The sequence below is a fragment of the Podarcis tiliguerta genome (assembly GCF_965153285.1).
Source record: "Podarcis tiliguerta genome assembly, chromosome: 2".
NCBI classification, from domain to species: Eukaryota; Metazoa; Chordata; class Lepidosauria; order Squamata; family Lacertidae; genus Podarcis; species Podarcis tiliguerta.
Genome location: NC_139535.1, coordinates 65,174,950 through 65,200,296, shown reverse-complemented (window position 1 = coordinate 65,200,296; position 25,347 = coordinate 65,174,950). Strand labels below are relative to the sequence as shown.

At 42.8% G+C, this 25,347-nt stretch overlaps 1 long non-coding RNA gene across 1 annotated transcript; it reads left to right on the top strand.

Annotated features, from left to right (window-relative positions):
* Positions 1–637: 637 nt before the first annotated feature.
* Positions 638–25,205, top strand: LOC310672191. Its single transcript, XR_014508466.1, has 3 exons — positions 638–1,185; positions 1,877–1,915; positions 25,077–25,205. It is a non-coding gene; the product is annotated as an uncharacterized lncRNA (long non-coding RNA).
* Positions 25,206–25,347: the final 142 nt, after the last annotated feature.

Genomic DNA, 25,347 nt, shown 5'->3' with positions numbered 1-25,347 from the left:
TCTTAGCATTTACTTTTAAAGTGGAGGCCATTTCAAATAAAAAGAGTTTATGGACCCTGAAATGTACAGAGAGCATGGACAGGGACAAATTATTTACTTCGTCTCTCTCTCTTTCTCTCTCTCTCTCTCTCCCTCCCTCTCTCAGAATATTGGAATTTGAAGTCATTCACTGAAAGACTGATTGGAAGTAGAGTCAAGAAAAGAAGAAGCATTTATTCACAAGAGGCTTACAGTAATTAACTCATGGAATTCATTGCTGCAAGATGTGGTGGTGACGCCTGCTACCTTAGAAAACTTGAAAAAGCAACCAAATAAACAGACTAGAAAGCAGAATTTTTTTCCCCTTGCAGACCAGTGTGATCCTCTATTTAAATGAATCCAGGAACTCCCTCATTTCCTTTTACTTACGATGAGAGATGTGGACTGACTCAGGAAAGCTGTCCTTTCCTTTCCTCTGATTTCTTCCAGCCTCTAACTGACTGAGCGCAGTATAACCTCATTCATTTATCCAAATGGACAGTGTGACAGCCAAAACACAAACCTTTAAAAACATTAACAGCACAATCCTACGCATGTTTACACAGAAACAAGTCTCATTGTGCTTACCAGGACTTCCCCCCTAGTAAAAGTAATTCAGAATGTGTCTACAATTTATTTAATTGTTTAAAGCATTTTTTTTACCCCGTGACTCAGCCAAAAGAATATTCCTGGGGTTGTTTACAAATGAGTTAAAAAACCAACAACCAAAAGACACCCCCTGCCTTGAGGCTTACAATTTGGTAAATCTAGTTGAATCAAGAAGACACATATATTGCCAGAGGAGCAGCAATTTCATAAAGAATTTGGAAGTAAGACACACGGCTGTTTTGTCATGGAAGTCAAACATGGTTTTGAGGGGGGAGGAGATAAGAGGAACCCACCACTATAAATAAAATTCAGATTTCACGCCATTAATTGTCCCAAACAGAAAGAAACAAAGGGAAGCCAGTGGGAAATAAACAGTTCCATTAGATCAAAGAGAGTTCTGCTGAAACTTCATCGAGGCAAAAGGATTTCTTCCCCCACCTTCCCTATAGCGAAGCACGAGATCATGAGAAGCCTAGTTGGCATGAAATATTGGCATCATGTTCCTGTAATTAACTACAGCTCAGTCTTCCAAACATAACAAACAGAACCCCAGGAACGGTAAGAGAGATATTATATTTGGAGCAAAGTTTGGCCCTGGTGATATTTCTTTCCTATTGGAGTCACGCCAAGGTTAATCTGCCATAATTGTTCCTATCTCCAGATTCCTTTTTAATAAATAAAGCAGGCAGCCCTGGAGTTGTTGATACAACTCTTGCATTAACAACCGCAGAGCACGACTCTATCAGATCTCATTCTTTCTGGATTAAGCAGTGGGTTACCGAATTACTCCATCACTGTAATTGTATTTTGCAGGAAGCTCGCAAAAAACTCCGTGATCATTTCCCCTTCGAGAACACTTATTACTCATAGCATTTGGAGGATTGAATGGATATAAGCTTACCCTCAGGAACCACCAACAATATAAATCTAGGGCAAGGCTGCACAGACAGCAGGTTTTCAAGTTTTGATTTTTACTAGAACCCCAAAGTTCAAAAAGCAGAGTCGGGGCACAATGGTAATGGGCCCGAGGGAAGAGCTGGGTCTAGGGGTAGAGCTGGGTCTAGGGGTAGAGCCAATTACATTCTATACCCCAGATCAGACATACACTGGCATGTCCTGCATCTTCAAATCCTACTGAGTTATTACTGCTCAGGAAGGCCAATAGTTGTAGCTTGATTATCCAGCCCAGTCATCATTAATTCTAATATGAATGGTAATAATGTGCACCTTGATTTTTATTTTTTTGCAGGCATTTTACTGCTGAAAACATGGCATCTCTGAAAAACAGGTGAGCACTGAGTTTACACAATAGTAGGGACACGGGGGGTGCTGTGGTCTAAACCACTGAGCCTCTTGGGCTTGCCTATCAGAAGGTTGGAGGTTCGAATCTCTGCGACAGGGTGAGCTCCCATTGCTCTGTCCCACCTTCTGCCAACCTAGCAGTTCAAAAGTACACCAGTGCAAATAGATAAATAGGTACTGCTGCGGCGGGAAGGTAAATGGCATTTCTGTGTGCTGTGGCTTCTGTCACGGTGTTCCATTGCACCAGAAGCAGTTTAGTCATACTGGCCCACATGACCTGGAAAGCTGTCTGTGGACAAATGCTGGCTCCCTGGGCCTGAAGCATGATGAGCACTGCAACCCTATAGTCGACTTTGACTGGACTTAACCATCCAGGGGTCCTTTACCTTTACCTTTCTTAACAATAGTAGATTTTGAATAGTATGAGGAGTTAAGTTTCCAGCACATTTTAATTCATTGTGAAAGATCTCCATGCTTACACAATATAAGGCCTAAGAAGACCTTTAGTGTTGCAATGGATTATTAAGGCTGGGACCCCCTTTTCAGGCATATTGCATTGTCCCTCCCACAGATATTCTGTACCAATGCTAGAATGCACCCAGCATAGCTTAAGGCAGGCACCCCCCCCAAAAAAAATCAGCCTTCCAGATGTTTTGGGACTACAGTTCCCATCATCCCTGACCACTGGTCCTGTTAGCTAGGGATGATGGGAGTTGTAGTCCCAAAACATCTGCAGAGCCGAGCTTGGGGGTGTCTGGCTTAAGGTATGCAGGAGTGGTGGCAACTGTAGTCCTGCAACATCTGGCGGGTCACAGGTTCCCCATCCCTGCTGACAAATCTGTCCCTTCCAGAGCTAGCCACATTTGACAGTTCCTATAATTCAGAACAGACTCGGGACTGAATGTTCAGACTCAAACGAGTGTGTTGTGCCGACAGGCAAGGAATGGAAACACCCTTTCACTCTTTTGAGCGTGCTAAAGCTCGATACACAGATTCTGTGACTATTTTAATGTCTAAATATTTATAGCAGGGGGTCAAAGGCTCTTTGTTAAATGTCAAAGTTGGTTAGAGTAAGCATTCCTTGACACAATCTATCAGAGCTCTGCACATGTTTTTAATGAATGATGCCTCTACTACCCCTACAGGGGTTTTGGCCTGGAGTCAATGGTCTGAAAATGCTCCTAGAAAGAAAGAAAGAAAAAGAGAGAGAAGAATGAGCACTCTTTCAGTTTCTGCCTTTTCCAAAGAATTTGAGGATTGGATTTCATTTCTTTTTTTCCTGAGGGTGGGGTGGGGGGGGGACAGCTGATGCAAAAAATAAACTGATGGAAACTGTTTAATGTTGTTTATACTCCCAGTAGAAAAAGGGATGGATGCACAGCTGAGAGCACTTCACTTCCTGCAGCTCTTTTGCAAAAGGGGTATAATTTTCCTATGCAGTTGCAGACTTCCTTAGAAAAGATTTTTTTTTTTAAAAAAAGTATAGCTCTCAGAACTCACTGGGGCTGTGGCGGGTGGGGAATGAGTCTCCCTGGATATTCTGTAGTGGATCTTAAAAGTCAGCATCCTTGGGGTGGGAGGTGGACTTTCAAAGGTAGAAGAGGATTCCCGTGTGAAGCAATTGGAAAATGTCGGAATTCATCAGCATTCTGGAATTTGACATACTTTCCCAGAAGCCCTCATCAGAGCAATGCTATTCCAAGGTGTGTATGGGGAAATAAAAATGGCCGCCACCAGCTGGAAAGAGCCCCGGCAGACAGTGGCAACTCGCCCCGCCTTGCAAACTTGCGTCACCACTGCTCCCCCATGCTTTTGTCAGGCCCAAGCTTTCATCCACGGAGTGCGACAAAATTTGAGTCCACATGCCTCTACAGATAACATTTATCTATACAATATAGTACTAAATTCTATCAATTTACACAGGATAGATATCAGGCAGGTGGCCTTGCTATTTCCTGGCTCCCCTCTCTTTTAAAATTGAGATTATTTTGGTTACCTTCCAACCTTCTGGTATAGAGACTGATTTCAGCGTGAGGAGTGTGTGTGTGACATTTGAACTTTTAAGACCTTTCAGATATATATCATCCACACTCCGCGAGCAGTTAATTTCTTTCATTTTGTCGTTTGGTCCAAGAATTTCATCTCTTGCCATCTCTGGAGATTTAGTTCTTCAGATGCTATCCCTGGGAAAAGCAGTTCTGGGGTGGGTATCTCTCCAGCATCCTTGGTAGGGCGGACCAGGATAAAAAGGTCATTCAAATTCTCCTCCCTTTTCTCCTTTCATAATTGTTATACCTCCTTTGTTTAAAAACCCAAACGTTTCTCTGGATCTTTGGCTGTTTTTGATATATTTACATCACAGCCATCATTCTTTATTGCTGGTTTTAAAAGTACGAGTAATGCACTTCTCAAGCTCTTTTCATTTGATATTTCCAGCTAGCCTTATCAACTTACCGTACCTTTGCAATGATCGAGTTAGGGCTCATTTTTGTTCTCATTTGGGAGACTTCCACATTTTAAAAAGAAGCCTTCTTGACTTTTATTAACTTCTTTAGCAACGCTGTATTAAACCTTTGAGCTGCTCAGTAATTTTCCTTTTCCAATATGTTTTTGCAAACCATCTGTTATAATGGTTTGTCATCATCATTTTTATGGGTTATGACCATTTCAGCTTCCTTTTAACATAACCTGACTCCCCCCCCCCCAAATAAGTTAAGCTCACTCTTTTGAAAGTAAATGTGATTCTAGCGGACTTTCTGAGCAGTCTTCAACTTAGAGATATCCAACCGATGTTAAAGACTACAACTCCCACAATCCCTGGGCTTTGACCATGCTGCTTGGGGCTGATGGAAGTTGGAGGACACCCGGTTGGTTACCCCTACAATAGGGTGTCTGCATGTTTAATCCAAAGGAAGGTTTAGGTTGCAGCCCTGTAACAATTTCCTGGGGAAATAATTGCATTGAGCTCAGTGGGGCTAACCTCTGGATAGAAGTGCATAAGGATTGTTTTATTAATCTTGAGTGCTCATTCATTGTTTAGTTTTTGCGATCGCTCACGACTGACAAAAAATTGAGCTGCTTTGGCAAGTTTATTATTCTTGCAAAGTATAGGATCATTTATCAAGGTAGTCAGGGAGCCTTGTTGGTAATGATTCACGGCAGTAAGATATTAAAGAACTAAGGAGATTCATGGGATTTTCTCATGGATTAATAGGGTTTTCTGATCTTTTGTTTCAAAATTACACATGAAGCAGACAAGCTGAGGGGCCAAGACAGGCTGATATATTGCACCATATGTGACAAGAATCATGTGCTTCATTTTCCTGTGACTACAATCCTATTACTACAGCCCTAACTTCTTTGTAATGCCAGTTCAAATAAATTCCTTTAAACCTCAGAGCGAATGTTCAGGGCTCTTCCTGGTTTTAAAAATTGAAGTTGGTCTGTGACATTTTGTAGGACAAGGAGTTGATTCAGGAACAATTTCTCCAGCAGGTTGAATTTGCTAGAAACTGATACAATTAGAAAATCCATACTTCTCCTTTGAAAAGCCACATATACTGGGTATAACGTAATTTATGTCCATATCCCATGACTTTGTAATAAACTAATTGTGCAGACAAGCTAGAAAGTTGTACTTTAATTTTCTGAGCAGTAAGCTGCTGGAATTAGTTTAATAGGAACCAGGCATTCAGCCTCTGAAAACAGATCCATTCAAGGCAAGGACTTGTGGAGGGCAGTTGGGATGGAAAACCACAAGGATTCTAGTATATTCTATGTCCTTTGTTGGCAATTAATTAAGAGGAGATGTCCTGTTTTCACAGGGGGCAAGTGGTTCCCATTATTAAGTTTAATTTTGGTAACTAAAAGTGCTATTTATTTAGAATAATATTTCTTTAAAAAGGAGAAAGATTTCTACAATCTGAAGAGAAACCAGAGTACAGAAGAATATTTCTAAGCTGACAGCTCATTAAAAGTATAAGTTTCATGGTTGTGTCCACAAAAAGCTATTTTATCATCACAAAATTATACAGTCATAAAATGTAGAACAGATGAGCAACACTGAATCACAACAATTCTCCGAAAATGTTCCGACATGCTTTCTCATGTCCATATAGGAAACAGCATAGACCCCACATGGACACCATTACATTGTGATGAACACACACATTTTTGCTCTACCTACACAAGATCAGGGACGCGGGTGGCGCTGTGGGTTAAAGCCTCAGGGCCTAGGGCTTGCCGATCGAAAGGTCGGCGGTTCGAATCCCCGCGGCGGGGTGCGCTCCCGCTGTTCGGTCCCAGCGCCTGCCAACCTAGCAGTTCGAAAGCACTCTCGGGTGCAAGTAGATAAATAGGGACCGCTTACTAGCGGGAAGGTAAACAGCGTTTCCGTGTGCGGCTCTGGCTCGCCAGAGCAGCGATGTCATGCTGGCCACATGACCCGGAAGTGTCTTCGGACAGCGCTGGCCCCCGGCCTCTTTGAGTGAGATGGGCGCACAACCCTAGAGTCTGTCAAGACTGGCCCGTACGGGCAGGGGTACCTTTACCTTACCTTACACAAGATCAGAAGCCCCAACCAATCACGTTTAAAAATATGCTCTGACTTCTATGGGACATAGCATAATTAAACATCCACATAGCAATCATGCACCATAGCTGGTTGTAACCTGCTGAGTTCCACTGAGAGAGGACCCATTGAAATTAAGGAACTTAAGTCAGTCATGCTTATTAACAGTAAAGAGCCTACTCGGAATACGACTAGCATTGGATCCTACCCAATAATTAAAAAATCTTTAAACCGAGTGTCTTTGAAAAAAGAAGCAGCTCTTGGGGGTTTTCTTTAACTGTTATTTCTAGAAGATCTTCAAGTACAGACTTTAGGAAACCCTTCACACTTCTCTGAATCTTGAAATGCAGTCAAGTAGGGGATTCCGAAATGCATCTACTAAGGTGGAATGTGCAGTGGAATAATGTAATTTTCAAGAGGATTTGTGGTTTGGTTTGATTTGGTTTTTAAAATCACAACCTGATATGCATGTGTGGAGAACTGAACTCAAGATTTGAAAAAATGAGAAACGGAGAGAAACCAAATACAGACATATATGCCCATCGCTACCATCACCTGGCGAACCTGTAGTTTTCTCCCTTTGGGTTCATGAGTCAAGAGAAACAAACTGTCCTTTCCAGACTTCACACCTTCAGGATGGAAGCTTAGAGTGGAAGAGCAGTTTAGAAACAGACCTCAGCTTCAGCATTAGCTGTTTTGACTCTTCAAGGTATTAGGGCCATAACACAATTGACACATAAATAAAGGTATTTAAATAAAAGCTAGTTAACCACAATAATGAAGAACTTGTCCCTTTGGGCCAGTCTCTCTCTTTTTCTCTCTTATATACTATTTTCCCATGTATAACATGGCCCCATGTATAAGACGACCCCTCTTGGGGAGGATTGCCGGCAATCACTCACCCGCCTCAATGAAGCCACCAATTGTCTGCCCGCTTGCCGCCAGCAGCTGCCAATCGCCCACCCACTTGCTGCAGCAGCCGCCAATCACCAGCAGGCCTTGCTGCAGCCACCAATCACCCGCCCAATTGCAGATTACAATCTGCTGCTCGTGGTTGCCACCAATCGCGTGTCCCCCCCCCTGCAGTATCCGTGTATAAGACGACCCCCAATTTTTAACAAACCTCGTCTTATACACAGAAAAATACAGTAACCTCCCAGAGAGAGAGAGAGAGAGAGAGAGAGAGAGAGAGATTATGTATCCTAGACTTGGGCTTTATTAGCAAATATTAGAAATGTTAGCCACAACTTCTTTCTTTTCCCTTGGAAAGTTTAAAATAACAGCCATTTTTAAAAGGCAGGGGAACATCATGGTTTGTTTCAAAATAATTCATTGAGTCTATCTGGCATTTGACATATAAAGCGTTCATGAATTATGCTAGTTTCTTTTTGAACTTTGTGGCCTAAGACAAGAAGCAAGGCTGGAAAATGTTTGACATCACTTGATCTTCTTTTATTTCATGCTCTGTCTGACAAAAGGAAGTTTCCACAAGAAGGGGGAAAGCTGTTTTTTGGCCCCTGTTTAATGAAAAGCAAGATGAGGCATTAAGTGGGGCAAGATCAGTTATCAGATTAAGAGTGTGAGGTGTTAGTGTTCTTCTATCACCTTACAGTCAAAGAACTGATCGTGCCCAACCCATTTGTGCCTCATCTTGCTTTTGTTTCATCAAACCTGGACCAGTAAACAGAAGCCTTTCCAATTTCACATTATTCAAGTGATTTAAAAGGAAACTGACATCTTGCCAGGAGAAGCTTGTTAGGTCCAAGGACGGGGAGGGGTCAATAGGAATAGATACTGTTTAATTTTTGTTAACGCATTTTGTTCTCAGTGTATGTATTTTGTTCTGAAACTGCCTTAGAAGCATGGCTGAAGGGCATGTGCATGTCTCTATAGCAGGCACTCCCAAACTCAGCCCTCCAGATGTTTTGGGACTACAAATCCCATCATCCCTGACCACTGGTCCTGTTAGCTAGGGATGATGGGAGTTGTAGTCCCAAAACATCTGGAGGGCCGAGTTTGGGGCATGCCTGCTCTATAGGAACAAAACAGTACCTTTCCTGGCCTTCCAGGAAATGTACTGGTTTTTTATAGACCTTGAGACTTGTTACTGTAGGATTTTCCTTAATACAATGTATTTTTGGTATGTTATTTTCACAAATTGATTTATTTTTATGCACAATCTCTCCTTATGTATTCCGCCCCCCCCTAAAAAAAATGCACCACAGTATTTGAATAAGAGCAAAATTGGAAAGATAGCTGTATTTCAGTCCAGAAATTGCCAATTTGGTAGATTCAGTTTTAAATAATAATAATTTTTTATTTGTATCCCATCTCTGTCCAAGAGTATTTCCAATTGTTGGACCACAACACCTGTCTGGAAAGTTGCATTTTATTATTTCACTTCCTTCTCTAGTCAAATCCTCAGTCTTTGATAAATCATTTTTTAAATACAAGGTCAGGAGTGCTGTGCCCAGTTCTGAGCACCACAATTTTAGAAGGATGTGGACAAGCAGGAATGTGAGAATAGGAGGGTGACCAGGATGATCAAGGGTCCACAAACCAAGCCTTATGGGGAATGATTGAGGGAGCTGGGTACATTTAGCTTGGTAAAGAGGAGACTGAGAGGAGATATGACAGCCATCAAATTTTGACTGCAATGAGCCAGGTGGGAAGGAGCTTCTCATCCTTATTTTGGCCATCTCCCGCACTCTCCCTATCATTAAAGAGCAAGATGTCTTGAACAAAACTGCTGGAAAACCATTTAATTTGAATATTGAGAACGGACTAATCTAAATATGGGCTGGGAAAGATCTTGGGAAATAGTAGAGAGGCAAACAGATGGAACAGTTAACAGATTTTGCCTGATATCTTTCAGCTTTATAACGAGCCTATGCCCCAATCATTTCAAGCCTAGCTAGGACACCATGTTTTTGGGTTGGGTTGTCTGTTTTTCTAATTTGAGAAGGGCTGGGGGTGGGGAGACACCAGATCGTTTGAAGTCAGGTTGCTTTGAAAGCTCAGCTGTTCATTTCGTTTTTATTTTTCCTAATTGGGGTTGGGAAAGTTCAGAGTACAGCTGCAGGGCTGACTCGCTCTAGGATGAAGTAAAAAACGGGAATCTGAGTACAAAGCTTGGACTTCAAGCCTGAAAACACTAATCCATTAGAGAATCAAACTCTTAATGCATCCAAGAGGTCCTTTCTCCTTTGCTCATGGTAGTGTAATCATTGCACAATTGCTCAAGTGGAAATGGCTTGTAAAACCATTCCCATTTCAATAAAGTTACCGTAATTAGTCTTTGGAGTGCTGGGATGAATAACTCAAAATTCCAGACTGTTGCAAGCCTGACCTTTGGAATGATTGCAACATCTTCGCCACCATCATCAGGCCCATATTTTCTTGGCCAACAAGCAAAGCAACTTTATGCTGCCATATTTTGGCTCTGTGGTTAAAAAGGTCAGGAAAACAAGCAGGGTGAGCCCAAGGCATTTTGCTGCCTGACGCAAAGGGCAAGATGGCGCCCGTCCCGGCATCCCACATACAGCAGCCGAATGGACTGACAGTTGAGTCTTGCTTGTACATTGGTGATGGGACAACATCCTCCACCACACCCAAGGGCAATTGGCTAGCTTAATAGGCACAGCCTCATGGCACACAGTGCTCTGTCTGCCAGCATCTTGCTATTGCTTGAGGCCCCCAAGCACCTACTGCCTGAGGCAGTCACATTATATGGAGAGAGAGAGAGAGGGAGAGAGAGAGGGAGAGAGAGTGTGTGTGTAGGACAGCCCAGGGGACCATGTGTCACTGGACCTGAAAACATGGCACTGGCTGCCAAACAGCTACCAGGTTCAATGCAATGTATGTATTAGCATTAAGCATGTGAAACCCTAAATGGCTGTGAGATCTAAGTCTCTCAATATCAAGTGTCTCTAATCACAGAGGCCCAATAAGTGGTGCCACCACTGGTGAAGCCTGCTTAGTGTTGACCCATGACAGAACCTTCTTGTTGGTGGCTCCCTGTTTGTGGAAAGACCTCCCTCTTTTGTCTCCCTCATTATTAAAATTCAGGAGGAATCATTTTTGTTCACCCAGGCATTGGATGGCCAAAGGAGACTGTTCTGAAAACCTTGCAATTTATTAGCTGTGTATGTACCTGAATTTTCTTAAATGTTTTTTGATGCTCTTAATTTTTTAAATATGATTTCATGTGTTTTATTTTAAATTGTATTGTATTTATGACTTTGCTGTTTGCTGACCTGGGCTCCAATAGAAGTAAGGCTGGGTAGAAATTTAATAATCCTTAATAACAATGCTTTGGCCCTGTTCAATTCCTTCTCTGTGGACATTAGACAGGCAGTGAGTATACAAGGATCTGAACACCTACTGAAGACTTTTCTTTTTTTAGAGAAGATGTCTCATAGGATTGATCCTATTCAAAATATTCAAAATATAAAGCAATTCTCAGAAGTAAGCTTCAGTGAGTTAATTGGGCCTTAATTCCAGGTGTGTGTGTGTGAGTGTGTACACACACTATAAAAGGGTAATTTCCCTTTCCCAAACAAAGGCTTTATGCTTTTAACAGCTTCAAAATATTCAAAAAGTGGCAGCATTCCCTAATATAACTTAAGACAAAGCCAACAAGCTTTTTTAAAAAATGTAAGTTATTAATGTCTTGCAGAGCGTCTTACAGATGTTAAAATACATCTGTTTACAACATTTTTCTAATAAGTCCTCTGAGTTTTCCCCTGGTAGTCTTTGAAAGACTTAACGTCCCCTGGCAAAATACTGTGCTTATTTTTATTAAAATAATTAGTCATGGTGCCTGAAAAAATTAATGCAAAGCTCGAGCTAAAGTTTCTCTTACTTGCTGCCAATCCTTTCCCTCCCGTCACCTTCTGCAATATTTTAACTTTCATATTTAGATGTTAGGGCCTAACCCCGCACCATGCTGATGAAGCCTAAATTATTACAGTACATTCCTACACTAAAGCAAAGACCCCTTAACTTCAGTGGGACTTAGTTCAATAGGTCTTATTCCCAGGCAACTGTAGATTGCAGCTTTAATGATTTATTTAATTACAATTACAATTATTATTTTATACCTCTCCTATCTGACTGGGTTTCTCCAGCCACTCTGGGCAGCTTACAGCACATATAAAAACATAATAAAATATCAAACATTAAAAATTTCCTGATACAGAGCTGCCTTTAGATGTCTTCTAAAAGTTGTGCAGTTCTTTATCTCTTTGACATCTGAAGGGAGTGTGTTCCACAGGGAGGGCACCACTACCAAGAAGGCCCTAATAATTTATATATATGAAATATTATAATGAAAAATACTATCAACAAGAATTAAGATGTATTATTATTTAATGTTGGTCAAACTGTGAAGTCCTGAGGTGATTTACTGTCATGAGAGTTGACCAAACATTTGGTATATTCGTCTGTAATATGAGACTTGGGGGTGAGTCCTTGTTATACAGCAATAATCTTCAATAGTACTTAGTTCTGTAGAACTTAACATAACATTAAGAGAGTCTGTTAAAAACAACAACAACAAAGTTTATAATCCTTGCAATCTCTTTCCACAAATGTCCCGAGTAAAACTGAACAAAGGCCACAAAGACCTAGAATGCAAATACAAAGATTATGTATAGCTTGGTAGATTAACAAACAGACAGGACACAATCTGATTGCAGGGCACAAACTCACAGGGGATAGATTTGTTCCACCCGGGCCAAGAATTGTGATGAAGGAGGAGCAAAGAATGCTATGCTAAGGTCACAGCTTCATTGTATGTGTACAGACATCCAAACAGCTGGGCAACCCCAAGGCACAGACCGACATGAGACATAGAGCATAGATGTAACCTAACCCTTATGCTGGTTAATCACCAGGACAGAGGAAGACATCAGGAAGATTTCAGCATATGTTGAACACTGCTTACCATCTACAGCTCCCTGGGGAAGCCTCCTTTCTGGAGCATCCCTTGTGCCCCTTCCTTGTCTACCACTTTAGAAGTCCCTGGCCACTCCAAAGTGCCCCTGATGGCAAGCAGCCTATGATTTGCACACTATTGACACCAGTTCTGCTTAAAATCTTCCAGCCATACATTGTTTTCAAGTTGCAGTTTGTTCCCCTTCCCCCATTGTAAGGTGCTTCAGGGACCCAAGAAAAGGCAGAGGAGTGGTGTAAGCAGGATATGGTTTTATTCCAACAGCTTTAGTGTGTATCAAGCAAGTCCAGACTGAGGCCCACCGGAATCTTTCATGGCTGTGTGTGTGTGTGTGAGAGAGAGAGAGAGAGAGAGAGAGAGAGTGAGAGGGAGGGAGGGAGAGAAAGAAAGAAAACTCTTGAGTCCTAAGTAAAACATGAGTCTGACTGCTCCAGATTCTAGTATGCTACAACTGCTAGGAAAATATGGAGCACAGTGTTAAACCTATCCTAATATGGGTCTGACAGAATTTCTGCTAGAAAGAGTTTATGTTTAGCAACAGCTTTTGTGCCTCCCCGTAATCTCTGTTCAGGGCACACTGGGCAGAAGAAGCCTTAAAAGCACTGGGAAAATGCTCCAGTGTTACATGTGCACATATACACATTTCTAAACATTAGGAAAACTTCCATATTTGTCTTTTCAATTCTGGTGTGTGTGTGTGTGTGTGTGTGTGTGTGTGTAGTGTTATCCACCTCTTCTCTTGATTAAATCATTTGAGATTTCAAATTTTGTTTTTTGGGTGTTGTAAAATGGGAGAGTCATCAAGTCATTTGGTCTCCAACTTTTCCACCTCAAAGGAAGGAAGGAAGGAAGGATCTAGTGTGTATTAAAATATCAATATCTATTTATATTTCTGTCAGTTTTGGAAAGTTCAGGGTTGTCATTTTAACATTAGTTATGGGGGAAATGTTGGGGAGTAGGTTTTCGAAAAAGTTATATAGGAACACCTGCATAACATATCTGGATAATTCATGTCTCTTCCAAGTAGCCTCTTCCTCAAAGGTCTTCTTAAAATATCATTGTCCTGAAATAGCAGGGACTATCCAGACCAATTTAATACTTTGTGCCTTCTAGCATTTCACATGTAAAAATACTGACACTTGTTCATTTGCAAAAGAAATATTCTCACACCAAGGATAACGCTAATTGAGCTCCCACCCGCAACTCATATTGGTAAAGCAAGTTTTTTTTTAGTATGTTGCATTCAATTATTCTGTTTACAAGGGAATTCTATACATGTTTACACAGAAGTAAGCCATGATAAGTTCAATGGGACTTACTCCCAGAAAGGGTTGTAGGATTGCAGCCTGAATCTCAGAATCAACTTGGACTGTTCTTGTTATGCAACAGCTATAACTCAACAACATTTATTCAGCAACATTTATTATCTGAATACATCCTAATGCAGTGGAGAGAGGAGTGAATCGGTGCACATTGTATATGATTGTGCAGGAATATATGGCAGAGTTAAGAGGTATCTCTTTCTGGGGGTTAAATATCTGAGATATGGGAAGCAGATTAAGAATGGCAACTCTGGCCTCATTTAACCATACTTTAAAAACCTCCCAGAGACTACTACTGCGGTCCACTATGTATGTGGCTGTCTTTGGGCACTCTGGAAACTGCAGTAATTACAAAATGCAGCTGCCAGGTTGCTAACTGGCAGTGGCGTAGCGTGGGTTGTCAGCACCCAGGGCAAGGCAAGTAATTTGCGCCCCCAACCCGTGGATTTGCACCCCCTAACCCGTGGATTTGCGCCCCCTAACCTTAACCCCCAGATGTTGCGCCCGGTGTGGCCAGCCCCCCCTGCACCCCCCACGCTACGCCACTGCTAACTGGGCCTGGGCGCTGTGATCATATTTCACCTGTGCTATGCCAACTGCACAGATACCCAGTCCATTTCTGAACCCAGTTCAAAGTGCTGCTTTTGACTTCAAATGTTATTTGCAGCTTAGGACCACGGTGCTTAAAAGGTCAATCATCGCCATACAGATCTCCTTGAACACAGAGATATCGGATGAAGAAAGCCTTTTGCAGGTCCCCCCACCCCTGCCGCTGAAGTGAGGCGAGGTGAGGCTGGTGGAAACCAGAGACAGGGCATTCTCAGTGGTGGTGCCCAACTTGTGGCATGCTATCCCCAGAGACAGTTGCCTGACACTTGCTTCACCATTCTTTCTGTGCCAAGGAAAGACCTTCATATTTCCCTGACCATTTTACATGCTCATTTTACATCCTGCTCAGTGTTGTGTGCTTTTTTATTTAATCTGTAGCTTTTACGTTATTATATAAAGGTAAAGGTACCCCTGACCGTTAGGTCCAGTTGCAGACAACTCTGTGGTTGCGCGCTCATCTCGCTCTATAGGCTGAGGGAACCTGGCGTTCATCCGCAGACAGCTTCCGGGTCATGTGGCCAGCATGACTAAGCCGCTTCTGGCGAACCAGAGCAGCGCATGAAAATGCCGTTTACCCTCCCGCTGGAGCGATACCTATTTATCTACTTGCACTTTGATGTGCTTTTGAACTGCTAGGTGGACAAGAGCTGGGACTGAACAATGGGAGCTCACCCCATCGCGGGGATTCGAACCGCTGACCTTCTGATCGGCAAGCCCTAGGCTCTGTGGTTTAGACCACAGCACCACCCACATCCCCTACGTTATTATATATTTGTACTTAAATGTTGTTTTATTCTCATTCACACACACACACCCTCGGTGGATGAAACTGGAGAGCAGTAAAAAGATCCTTATATATCATAAATAAATAGCAGCGATAACTCCCCCCCCACCCAAATTCTCCCACCCCTCATCTAAAGGCAAAACAAAGACATTTATTTAAGCAGGGAAGGGGCTTCAGAGAATGGAGACTACCCTGATATACTGTAACTGGAACATCTGCGTATTGATGTGCTTTTGAGCGTTTTACTGAGAGAGGAGAGAAACACCACAGCTGGTGTGGTGCCTCTTTCCCCAGAATCTGGGAATGAATTCCTTTCTCTCTGACATGCCCAGATTTGTAGGATCCAAGCTGAATTCCACTACTGCATTTGTGGTCATGTTCAGATCTTCCCAATGCAGAAATGACTGGGCTTCTAATTCAGGGGGCAGCCTTGCGATACTGCAGCTTTCTTGTTTGACCTCAGAACTCCAACGCTGCGATTTGAAAGCCTTCCGGCGTTTGGAGGTGGATTGTGTATGTGAGTGTGTAACACGCTGGAAAAATGGTGACCTAAGGCGAGCCCCAGTGGCAAGGAGGGAAATTTATGTTACTTAAACTGTAAATTCAAACCACGATGATTAAGACCACATTCTTGTTGGCTCAAATGCTCTCTGCTTTAAGCTGTAATAAACTTTAAGTGCTGCTATTATTCTAAGGCTTGATTAATCCCAGATTGCCTGGTACAAGCAAGAGTTTGATATAAAAGAAAAGACCAGAACTGTGTGCAAAAGCTCTTCCAACCGTTTGTGTGTGCGAACCTTCAGGAAATGGCAATCCTTGACACTGTTGCAGTAGGAAAGAAACATTGCCTTCAAAACAGGCTGCAAAAACATCTATTGAGCATAGCAGGCTGGGCCTTACTTACATGTTTAACTTTAGAGAGTTTAAAATGTAGCAGTGCAGCAGTTGTTGGGTGGTATGAAAACTAAGGGCTGTATTCAACTAACCAGTCCAGCTGGCAGAAGTGTATGAGAGGACCTCCATCAGTGCCACAGGTCTTCCTTGCTGTCTGCCCCCCCCAAAAAAAATTAGCTTGGTGGGGTTAGGGAGAACCCCCAGAGCAGCATGCAGGAGAGGAGAAGGTAGAATGTTCTTAAGGAAGCAGAATTACCGGTACTTGTGCTGGCAGAGCAATCTCCTCAACGTTGTGTTGAATTGTTCTCTAGGTTTGTAGCACCTGTGGATGTGCCTCAGCTATCTGAGAAAAATATTCTACGTTTTACTGGTATCTCTCACTCTATGTGTGCATGACTCTGTATGAATGAAAGCTATGTAGTGAGTGTATGGGCATGCCAGCAAAACAGTAAATGGCATGGTCTCCATTTTATGAAGTGGTCAGGAACTTGAAATTTTCTTCAGTTACTAAGTGGTTTCTCATCATAATACAGATAGAATTTGCATGTAATGGACATTTCTGTTTAGAGACTGATACATATATTAGGGGTGTGCATAGCTTCTGTGTACACTGAATAACGAGGCAAAAACTGAGGTGATTTCAGGCAGATTCTTATTTCCCCAAATCAGTTTGTGCCATTCAGGGCCAGTCCTACCATTACACTGAGCAAGACGACTGCCTCAGGCAGCATATGCTGGAGGCAGCTGTGGCAGGGAGTCTAGCAAGCAGTAGCCTGCTCCTCCTTTGCTCCTGTGGCAAGAAAACTTCCAAGGCTGGCTCTGCCATCTGCTCCCAGAAGAAGAAAGTATTATCTCCTCTTCTGCTCACTGGTCCTCTCTGCACAGGCTTGAGCAGTGCTTTGCCCCTCGTCTTGTGTGTAGCTGCTGCCCAGCCAGGCTGAGAGAAATGCAGGAATGGGTGGTGACTGCCATAGTGAGTCAGGCAGGTGGGCAGGCAAGGCCCAGGACCTGTCCCAGGGCACAAAGTTCTCGGAGGCAGACTGGCTGGTGGAGGGACGGGTGGACAGACAGAGGCAGACAGTCAAATGAGCAGGGCAGGGGGCAGCAGTTGTGAATGCGGTGCCTAAAGGCCGCTCAGCCAGGCAACCAAGCCACTCACTTGTCTGCCTAGACTCAGCTCCTGCAGGTGGACACAGCACTGCGCAGTCTCCCCTGGGCTCTCTCTCGCACTTTCTCTCTGAGCTTGGGGAGCCCCCAGGTTCAGGGGTAGTCTACTTCCGAATACCAGGTTAGGAGTGCCATTTTCTTGTTTGCTTCGGGTGGCAAAATGTCTTGGGCTGGCCCCATTAACAAGGCATGTGAAGGCAGATAAAGGAGCTTCCTGCCTTCTGAGTAGCAGCTTTGCCTTGCCCACCCCTGAGAAAAGTTAAACATACAGCATCTCCCTCCTTTTCTGAGGAAGGAAACCAAGCAGACTAAGGGCAGCCCTTCCAGCCTTTAACCACAGTGAATTATTTTCCGAACGCACAGGGATTTTGGGGAGGGATGTTGAAGCAAAGAAACAGGGCTGTACTTTGCATGGGTCATCACTCTCCTCCAGATTTTGGCTGTGGGAGCAAGGAGTGAGCAGCAGGGTTAGACTGCTCTGGTGGCCTGCTTTCCCCCAATCATTCGTTTCGCTAACAATTATGATTAATAGCTAGCTCTCTCTTTTCCTTTTCTTCATCAAAGGTACTTCCAGGAAGGATGGAGGGCATGTGGGAAAAAACCTACTGAGCTATCCTGGCTGTTGTAGGATATGCTCTGCCTTGAGCTGTGTGTCTCATGTTGTGATTAATGCAGGTAAAGAATCCAAATAATTCACAGATGCACATGCTCCTACTTGAGTCTTTATTTTACACTGTGGTGATTCTGTTTTGAAGTCATGTCTGATATATTATCCTGATAACTTTTTTTTTTTTTTTGGTCCATGTTAACTTGATTTATGAAGTGTGTTTTAAAAAAACAACCCCTCACCATTTTATTAGAGAGATTGTACAACTTGAAGCATGTTCACAAATAACAGTTTTGCATTCCTCTAGTCAAGCTATTTATCTTATATGCTTGCATGAAATGATGGAGCATTTTTTCCCTGCCTTTCAAAAACATTTTGGCAGTTCTTGACAATTAAAGGTGGCGTATGCAAAGACAAATATGCTTCTAAATAAAACTGAGCCCAGTGGCTGACTTGCGAATTTTTAATATTTTAATATTTTGGAACAGTTTATCTTGTGTCAAAATCTGAAAGCTCTCTATTGAAGCGGGGACAAGCACAGTGCTTCTGAATATTGTTTGTTTGCTTATAACGTTACTATCCCCTTTTTTCCTATGGAGTTCAAGAAGGCATCCATAGTTCTCCCCCTACCCATTTTATCATCACAACAACCTGTGAAGTAGGTTAAACTAAGAAATAGTGACTGCCCCAAGTGTCTTAGCTTAATGGCTGAGTGGAGATTTGAACCCTGGTCTCCCAGGTCTTATTCAAACACACCCCAGAGCGACTGAGGAAACCCAGCCAGATGGGCAGGGTATAAATAAAACAGCAGCAGCATCAACTACTACTACTACTATTACTCCAACACCACATTGGCTTTTGGCTTTCTTTGCTTTAATTTTTGAAAGGGAGAGCAAACTGAGATTTCATAGGCTGACAACCTCTGCTGACAATTGTGGCAGCTGTGCCCAAACTATCTTTTGCAGGAACTCAACCACAGTTCTGTCTTACTATGTCTAGAAAGGAAGTCCAACATCTACATTTATTGAATGGTGTTTTGGGGGCAGCACATACATGATGCTGATTAATAACAAACAAACAAACAAATTTCAATTTCTAAATTCAGAGTTAAGGTAAAATGGTAATGGACCCTGGACAGTTAAGTCCAGTCAAAGGCAACTATGGAGTTGTGGTCCTCATCTCACTTTTCAGGCTGAGGGAGCCTTCATTTGTCCACAGACAGCTTTCCAGGTCATGTGGCCAGCATGACTAAACCATTTCTGGCGCAACAGAACACCGTGACGGAAACCAGAGTGTACAGAAATGCCGTTTACCTTCCCACCACAGTGGTACCTATTTATCTACTCGCACTGGTGTGCGTTCGAACTGCTAGGTTGGCAGGAGCTGGGACAGAACAACAGGAGCTTACTCCGTCACAGGGATTCGAACCGTTGACCTTCCGATCAGCAAACCCAAGAGGCTCAGTGGTAAGGCATTCAGGGTAAGACATTTCCTGCAAGTGAGGGGCCATTGCTACTCTAAATTGATGATCCTCAACACCAGTTTTTTATTTCAAAATCTTAAGGTAAATGAACTATATGTTGCATCAATGTGACCCCTCAACCTTACTGCTGCCCCCCGCAAAGCTGCAATATGGCAACAACACTCTTGATGGGGTGCCAGCTCCACAACCCCTCAGCACCTCCTGATCCTTGCTGAATATCCTGGCCTTCTGTCTGTGCAATGGGACATCCTCTCCTTTCCTCTTCCCATGTGCTTCTGTTCTGTGCTTCTCCCACAGTAGATCTGGGAGTTGCACAGGGAAAGGAAGTCCTATTGCACAGGCAGAACTCCTTGCACTAATGGGGTGACTTCATTGGACACAGTCCCATGAGATACTTAATTTTAAAACAGAATAAAGAAAATGGGCTTGGTCAGCAAAATCAATGCATGGACATTTGGACACTTCATTTGGCCATTTGACATATAGGCTACAGGAATATCAATGACTCCAAATGGGAAATGTATAAGAATTCTTGAAGTGTTTCATTAATAGGAAAATGCACAACGACAACGTTGCTTTAAAACACACAGTGGTAGAACTGGGGGAGGGAAGGGATGAGGTGGTTTTTACGTGTTCTATTCTTTATTTTTCTTGCTTTAATTGTAAGTTTTAATGCTGTTGGGTCTAGCACTATGACAGTTTTAAAAGGATTTTTCACATGCGGTTGTGCTAGCAGCAGAGCCAATCTGGCACTCCAACCTCCCCATTGCCTCAGTCCTCTCACTCCCAGTAAGCAACACTGACTCACCTATTAGCATAGCCCAGGCTTCCTCAACCTCAGCCCTCCAGATGTTTTTGGCCTAGAACTCCCATGATCCCTAGCTAGCAGGACCAGTGGTTAGGGATGATGGGAATTGTAGTCTCAAAACATCTGGAGGGCCGAGTTTGAGGAAGCCTTGCATAGCCTCATCCAGGAAGCAGCTTCTGCCTATTTCTGTAACGCAAATTAATTATATGCAGCAAAATCTCTGTTTTAAGCCAGTGTGGTGTAGTGGTTAAGAGCGGTAGTCTTGCAATCTGGGGAACCGGGTTTGAGTCTCCGCTCCTCCACATGCAGCTGCTGGGTGACCTTGGGCTAGTCACACTTCTTTGAAGTCTCTCAGCCCCACTCACCTCACAGAGTGTTTGTTGTGGGGGAGGAAGGGAAAGGAGAATGTTAGCCGCTTTGAGACTCCTGAAGGGGAGTGATAAAGTGGGATATCAAATCCAAACTCCTCTTCTTCTTCTTCTTAAAATACTTTAGTAAAATTTAAGTTACAGGAGAACTTAAAGGATAAGAAAATAGCTCTGGTACTGGGGAAACAGGGAAAGCAAAAGCCAACAAGAGATAAGTTAGAGAAAATGCATATTTTAGGATTCTAGTTGTAAATGAATGTGGAAGAGGTAAGGGGTTTTATATGCATAACCAGAATTTGCTTTGAAGCCTAAACATTATATTTCTTTTTAAAATTCCAACACAAAACCTCTGATTTCCTGATGGTTCTATCGTTCTAAGATTTCATGTCTAATGGTGTGGTGGATTTTGTTCCCCGCCCAACTAATTGGGCAGAACAAGTAATGTAAGAACAGGTGCTCCTCAGCTGTGCTTTCCTATAAATTACGTTGGGATTTTTGCTCTGTATGCAGACATATCAAGTTCAAAAAGGAAACAATGCCTGTCTCTTGCTAATGAGGGGATTAATATCTCTTCGTATGCACGCCAAACTGTTGCTGAAACATTGATGACTTTTAGGAGACAAAAGTTTAGTGTGTCTTCACCAAATAATTCATCACGTGAAGGCCTCTTCCCTCACCCATCTGGCTTAAATTCAAGCAGCCTGGTTAGATGTCCATGGATAATTGATGCTCAGTAAAACTCTATTGTGTTTCCAAGCTCACTGTGTCTTTTAGACATTTACAAACTAATAAACCCTGGCAATGGCACAGAACAGGCAAAAAAAAACTATTGAAGAAGCCTTTATATTTACTTAATCAAATTTTATTGTTCTTAGGAATCCCTTCCACAAATGTCTCACCGTGTTGTACAAAATACAATGAAATAGCTAAAAACAGTTAAAAGCCATGGATAACAATAACAAAAGATGGATTTTAAGACAATACAAAGGGGACGACTTTGACAGAGGCCTATTTCTCCAGTTGAGACATCTTGTTGGAACAAAAATGTCTTCCGTGGTTTCCAGAAAGTGCAGATAATGGGCTCTTGTTGTATCTTTGCTCTTTAGCAGGTAGAAATTCTGCAAAATACCAAAGTTTTAACTTCCTACCAGTCTTCCCATGCCTAAAAGAGTATACTGTAACAGACTGAGACCATGGAAGGTGCTACATATTGGCCATTAGAGGAATCCTTCTGTTGCTTTTTCTGAGGGTTTCCCAGATACCGCAGGGATACAAGCGTTCCCTTTCGCTTTGCCCTTTCTTCCTTGTTTTCTCATCCTATCTGTAAATAAAATCTGCTTACCAAGGGACAACCTTGTCTAAAACCTTGTCCAAATTTTGCTCTTGGCAAAAGACCGACCCCCACCTAAGCATGTAACTATGATTTTTGGACATCTGAGCACCCGGAACTGTTCTCTGTACATTTGAGGTCTCTGTCCACATAGGAACCTTTTAACAGAAAAAGTGCATTCAATCACCTTGCAAGGTCACTAGACTAAGTAATGATTCTGTAAGGAGAAACAGAAGAATGCCAACTTTAGACATGAAGATTAGTTTTAGGAACATAAATGGGAATAAGCCTTAAGTAACTGCTCCTTGGATTTTAAAGTTGCTCACTGCAGAAGAAACAATAGAAAGGAAAGAGGACATAATAAAGGATTGCCAGGTTTTAAAAGGTCATTTGGAGCTAGAAGGAAATCCTCCAATTAGTAATTTGTATGAGCCCATACAATCCAGGAAAATTCCAAACAAAGGTAAGTGAAGAACTTGAGAAAGTCTTTAAGGGATGCAAAAAAGAGGAAGGGGGAGAGGTAATCTTGATTTTTGCTGAGCAAAAAGGCAAGCAATCCCCTCCTCAAAAGTTCTGAAGAGTACCAGTTACAAGACTCAATATTGCCCCAATTCATAAGTTTTGAAGATCAAATAAATCAAATCCATGGGAGTCTGCAGCCCAGCAGGAATTTCATACAGGCAGTGATTGTCTAAACCAGTGCCTGCGTTTGAGAGGTGCTACACATCCTGCCATTTCCACAACTACAAACACCTCCCTACACTGTTGGAAAATGCCCTGGGGTGCCCCTGCAGCCCCCATACTCCAAGTGCCCTCCAGTATGCACAGCTCTGGAAAAGGCATTTCCCTTCTTCTCCAGGGCACTTCTGTAACATATATCAAATGGTATATGCACACTAATCTTCTAGCATAACAATTGCCTTCTAAATACGGCCCACGGACAGTCCGGGAATCAGCATGTTTTTACATGAGTAGAATGTGTCCTTTTATTTAAAATGCATCTCTGGGTTATTTGTGGGGCATAGGAATTCGTTCATCCCCTCCCCAATATAGTCCGGCCCCTCACAAGGTCGGAGGGAAAATGGACTGGCCCCCTGCTGAAAAAAGTTTGCTGACCCCTGCATTAGTGCTTTCTAGAGCAGGCATGGTTGCACTCAGTATATTGCTTGACTACAATACCCATCTTTCTCCATTCACTGTGGAGAAAAGGTGAATAACTGGTTTATAACATAGTGCATGGCATAGAGAAAGTGGATACAGAAAAGTCTTTCTCCCTCTCTCACACAGAACTTGTGAACATCCAGGTAAAAAAAAGTTTTTCTTCACACAGCAGCACACAGTGAAACTCTGGACTCTGGAATTAACTCCCACTAGGTGTAATGATGGCCACCAACTTGGAGGCCTTTAAAAAGGGATCGGACAAATTCTTTAGACACTAGCCATGATCGCTAAGTTCTACCGGACATCGTAGTTCTGCTTCCGCAGTTGGAGGCCGTATTCCTCTGAATGTCCATTTCTGGTACTTACCGGTGAGGATACCACTGTTGTGATCAGGACCCTGCTTCAGGGCTTCCCATAGGCATCTGGGTGGCCACTGAGAGAACAGGATGCTGAACTGGACAGGCCATTGGCCTGTTTTCTTTTCTTCTGATAGGTGGGTTGGGCCCTGTGTCTTCACAGGCACAAGACATTATGAAATATTGTCACATATTCTGTTTGGAACAGCAATAGATCATGAAGTAAAGGTCAACAACTATTTACTAAGTGTTTCATATTTATAAAACATGTTTTCCATTCTGTGGACCAGTACAACATTTCACAATGGGTTGACCACAAGAATGCCAAAGGGGTGACTTCCTGCTACCCACTCCGTATGCCACCAGAGTTCTAAAAGGGAGAGTTCATTCGAAAATTCTTCGCAGCATAACTGTTGCCTGAAAATGGCATCTGTCTAAACAGATTCATTGATATCTAGGTAATATGTATCCAGCAGGATAGCAGAGAAGGCTTTGGGTATCACTTCTATCAGATAATATTGCAGAATAGACACTGGTCCAGATTCTTACCTTTCCAATTAGTATCCAGTTTAATGTGTTCTGCTTAAGTTGGCCTTGGTTCTTCTATTGCTTTCAGGACAATCTTTTCCTCTGCGTGGCTGATTGTCAGCCTAGGCCATAGCTTTCTGGGGAGAGAAAGAAACAGTTGGTCCCCCCACCATTATCATCATAAGCAAGGAAAGGGGATTAATCAAATGCCCTCTGATCAATCCCACCTTTCACCCTCCAGAATCAGGTTGCCCATCACACATGATACCACAAGAACCCCTCCCCATGCCACCCCACTTAATATTTTAAATGCCAAAACCATTTGGGCAGCATCAAACTGGGATATGCCCCTACATGGAAAGCCATTAGGACATTAGATGAGCCTGCTGGATCAGGCCAATGGCCCATCTAGTCTATCATCCTGTTCTCACACTGGCCAACCAGATGACTGTGAGAAACCCACAAGCAGGATTCAAGAACAAGAGCACTCTCTCCTCAGTTTCCAGCCACTGGTATTCACAAGCATACTACCCACAACCATGGAGGCGCAGCATAGCCATTACAGCTAGAAGGACACTGACAATCTGGAACGTGTCCAGAGGAGGGCAACCAAAATGGTCAAAGGCCTGGAAACGATGCCTTATGAGGAACGGCTAAGGGAGCTGGGCATGTTTAGCCTGGAGAAGAGGAGGTTAAGGGGTGATATGATAGCCATGTTCAAATATATAAAAGGATGTCATATAGAGGAGGGAGAAAGATTGTTTTCTGCTGCTCCAGAGAAGCGGACACGGAGCAATGGATCCAAACTACAAGAAAGAAGATTCCACCTAAACATTAGGAAGAACTTCCTGACAGTAAGAGCTGTTCGACAGTGGAATTTGCTGCCAAGGAGCGTGGTGGAGTCTCCTTCTTTGGAGGTCTTTAAGCAGAGGCTTGACAACCATATGTCAGGAGTGCTCTAATGGTGTTTCCTGCTTGGCAGGGGGTTGGACTCGATGGCCCTTGTGGTCTCTTCCAACTCTATGATTCTATGATTCTAGCCATCAATAGCTCTCTCATCCATGAATTTATCTAATCCCCTTTTAAAGCCATCTAGGTTGGTGGTCATCGCTGCCTCATGTGGGAGTTTTATAGTTTAACTATGTGCTGTGTGAAGAAGTGCTAAGTTTTATCTGTCCCATCTTGGTCTTCTTCATTGTTCCAGGCTTTGAAATATCACTGCTGTTGTGGAAGGAAGAGGCCCTCATACATCTGCAGTCATAGAAAGTTAGTCCAACTATTCAACATTTTGATATAATTTCCTTCCCTAATGTCGCTTTTGACTCTGAAAGCCAAAAAGACGGGGTGGGGAGCGAGTAACTTGCATGCCCAGAATGTTCCTTAGCAACATTTTAAAGAAGAATGTCCTTTATTATGAAATATTGAAATAATCCTGCAAGCTGATATCTTGGTAATAATATAGCAATTACAGTGGA